The sequence below is a fragment of the Papio anubis genome, chromosome 13, assembly GCF_008728515.1.
Source record: "Papio anubis isolate 15944 chromosome 13, Panubis1.0, whole genome shotgun sequence".
Lineage (NCBI taxonomy): Eukaryota > Metazoa > Chordata > Mammalia > Primates > Cercopithecidae > Papio > Papio anubis.
In genome coordinates this window covers 87971150-87974936 of record NC_044988.1, presented here as the reverse complement: position 1 = coordinate 87974936, position 3787 = coordinate 87971150, and positions in this window count along the sequence as shown.

The window sequence follows — 3787 nt, the reverse complement described above, 5'->3', positions numbered from 1 at the left end:
TCAAGCACAAGAGTTCGAGACCAACTTGGGCAACATAGTGAAACCCTGTAGTCCCTGCTACTCCAGGAGCTGAGGTGGGGGGATTGCTTTAGCCTGAGAGAGCCAGGCTGCAGTGAGTCAAGATTGCACCACTGCATTCCAGCCTGAGTGGCAGAGTGAGACCCTGTCTCAACAACAAAACAACAAAAACCAAAACAAACATACAAACAAAATCTTTTCCTTGAAGGATATATAAATTCAAATTAGAAGAATAGGAGCAGAAGGGGACCTTTTCACATTCAGTTCATGCTGTGGTCAAAAAGGGAGGAGAAGAATGTCTAGTGTCTGTAAAAATCTGCAGGAAGTTCAAATCTTGGCAAAGTGAGGGAGAAGACGGGATAAGGTTAAAGACGTAGGAAGTTTGTATTGTGATATTTAATAGATACTACAGATGTCAAACCCAGATTCCTGTTGTCTGGCTGGTGTACCAGATCTCCAGATGCCATAAGTGTGGGATGCTAATTGCTCACGGTTTACTCCCCTCGGCCAACAGGAGTCACTCTGCCGGAAGAAACCTAGGTATTTACATCTCCCCACAGGGTGCCTGAAGACAAAGACTGATATAAATTGAGATGAAAAGGCTAACACCCTAACCGCAATGTGAAACTAGCCCTGAGACACAATTCATACTCCTGAGATTCCCTGGGATCAGGTTCGAAGTTAGACTTCAGCTGCAAGGACACCTTTGTCTGGAGGCATCCCATGTCCTTACCTTCTTCTCCTATTCCTTTCAAGATTTCTTCTGTATGATATCTCTCTCAATAAGCAACTTATCATCAATCCCCAACGCAAACTCTGCTTCTAGGAAGCTCAACCTAAGGCCCTATTGACTCAAATTTGTTCATTTTCTTTCTCCAATCCAGTTATTTTCTACATATCTAAATACTAATTTGTATGATCTGATTGGAATAAGACACTATTCATCTAGGCCTCGTTGAGTTAAATGTACACGTCATAATGTCCTCGCTAAGCAGACCAAAAAAACCTTATTTGATTTGGTTGTATCTGCCTATCTTAAAGAAAAATAAAATGGATGCTCATTGTCTGAATAACATATATATTGAAATCTTTCCTTTAAATATTCTGGATTTGCAAAGTTCTTATGGCCACTCATTTCAACAAATAGTGTATCTTATTATCTTAGTCATCACCTCTTCTCTTGCACATTGGCTACTGGGCACCGTATTCCTGGTCCTATTAAACAGATGAGGAAACTGGGGTTAACAGTTTTGCAACAGTCATGGAACCAGACCTATAGTCAGTCTCCTGATTCTCCCCCCAGTGAAGCTTTCACTACTCCAGAGTAGAGAAAATGCTAAGGCTCCTTGGATGCCACCTGTTGTTTGTTTGTTTATTTTGGGTTTTTTTTTTTTTTTTTTTTCCTCATGTGTTTCCAATGAGAAAGCATTTTGATCCCTATTTGGCATTCCAGCAAATAATTTTCCAGCAAAATCCCAGATCCAGAGATTTGTCCATCCCAAAGGCATCATGGAAAGACCCAAGTGTCAGGACAAATCCAGAGGCCTGATTTCCATGGGCAGTTATCACAACGCAAATGGCCCCTAGAAGTAGGAAAAATATAAGGAATATATGTGCAAACCTATATCTAATAGAATCCCCAAGAAGACTCAATAAATTCTAGCATTTAATCACTTCTAGGTTCATACTTTTCTTTCCTGTGCAGTTGGGTTGTTGTCATTTGTTGCAATCCTTAAATAGTCTGCTGGAGTTTCCTTTTCCTTTGTCTCAAGTTAAAATGGTATTGTCTTTTGTAACAGGGTTATTGCATATGCATATGCATTAACACATATGTTGGCCCATGGTAATGTGAAAAACTAGAAATCTGAGCTGAAGTGGAATAATGGAGGAATTGTTCTAAGGAGTACAGTTATAGAGCCTCAAAAATCTAGATCTAAGCTAACTCTTCTGGCTCCCTAGTCAGCATTGACTGAATGTCTTTGCATGTCAAGCAGAATGTGTGGAGCTAGGACACAACAGAAAATGTGTGTTACATATTTATTCTAACATTACAAATTGACTCTGAAGCACGGTGCTGGGCACATAGCACTCAATAAATGTTTATTCACTAAATGTTTGAATTTTATCATCTATTTTAAGACCAACTGATCTGTCAAGCACGGTGGAAGACGTAGTCATCTAAAATAGATAAATTGTTTTTCAGTGATATACAACTGCAGAGATAGGAAATGTTCCTTTAAGGACAAAGTGTGCCTGAAGGATGAAAAAACTTTAGGAAGACCTGGCTTAATTGTATGCTGTGCAAATAATTAGGTGTGTTGAACTGGTGAGTGGTTAACTTTTCTGGTTTCTGGTTTCCCTGAATATAAAATAAGGGGTCAAGTCAGGTGATTGAGTACCAGGGCTCCTTGAAATTTTAATATTTTCTGAATTGTACTAAAGTTTCCACACTGTGTAGAAGTTTCCCCAGCCCTAAAAAGAACTTTGAGGTTTGGCTTCCATTGAAACATCTTCTAAACGAAGTTTGCATTTCCCCTCCATATAGAATTTGGTGACGGGCAGGTTGCCTAAAAAGATATTTCACTGCAATTAGTTTTCTTTACTCCCTGACAGAGGGTTTCAGAGCCCAGAGGCAACTTCCACCAGGATAAAAATACTCTGCACTGTCAGTAGAAGATATTCTTACATAACATGCACTGATTTCTTTCCCCCATTTTGCAAGTGCTCAGAGGAATTGTAGGGTTTGCTGACATCCCCAAGCAGGTCAACACGCATTAAGGCTTTACTCTCTTGTCTGATATAAGCAGAACATTGCTGATTTAAACTATTTTCTGGATAAGCTGCTGAAGAGAACTTCAGGTCAAGGGTAAAGATTATTTTCACTTTTATTTATAGGGATTCTTTCTTTTTAAAATAATGTTGGAAAAATAATGAAAGCATTTTACTAAAATAGTGGTTCTCAACTGGAGGTAATGTTGCCTCTCCCAGAGGACATTTGGCACAGTCTGGGGATATTTTTGTTTGTCACAACTGGGGAAGCGCTCCTGGAAACTAGAATATAGAGGCTAGCAATATGGTCAAACATTCTACAACAGGCAAGATACCCCTTGCCCCTACCAAAGAAATAATCTGGCTCTATTTGAGAAAAACCTGCATTAAAATTTAAAAAATATACATTCTAATATAGCAGTTGATTTTATTTTCTTGTTTTCAAATGTGAATTACCTAATTATGTTTTACATGTAATTTAGCATTCTCTTCCTTTTGTTAGTATTACATTATAAATATTTCCACATTTATGATTACATCTTCCTAATTATTATTTTAATGGCTGCTTAAGAATCCATTGGGTTGATCTGCCATATTATGGAATCCCATTTTCCTACTGTTGATCATTTAGGGTGTTTCCAACATATTCCCTTATTTTGAATTATTTATTATGATACATTTTCAGGGATGTAAATTACTGTGTCATTGACGTGATTGTTTTTCAGGCTTCATCTTCCCAAAGTTTTTTCATGGTTAAATATTAAAAATTAAAATATCTTTTCAGTAATTTGACCAAGGTTACTTGAAAGTTTATGGCACGATACAGGAACTCAAATTTTAGGTATTTGTCCAGGTGTCCCATTAAAAAATTACACCTAGAAGTTCAAAGCTAAGCATCATAAATTATTTACTTTTTTAATCTCTAGAAATATGTTTATTTTCTTTTTTCTTTTTTCTTTCTTTTTATTATTGTTGTTTTGAGATAGGGTTTCTGTTCCTT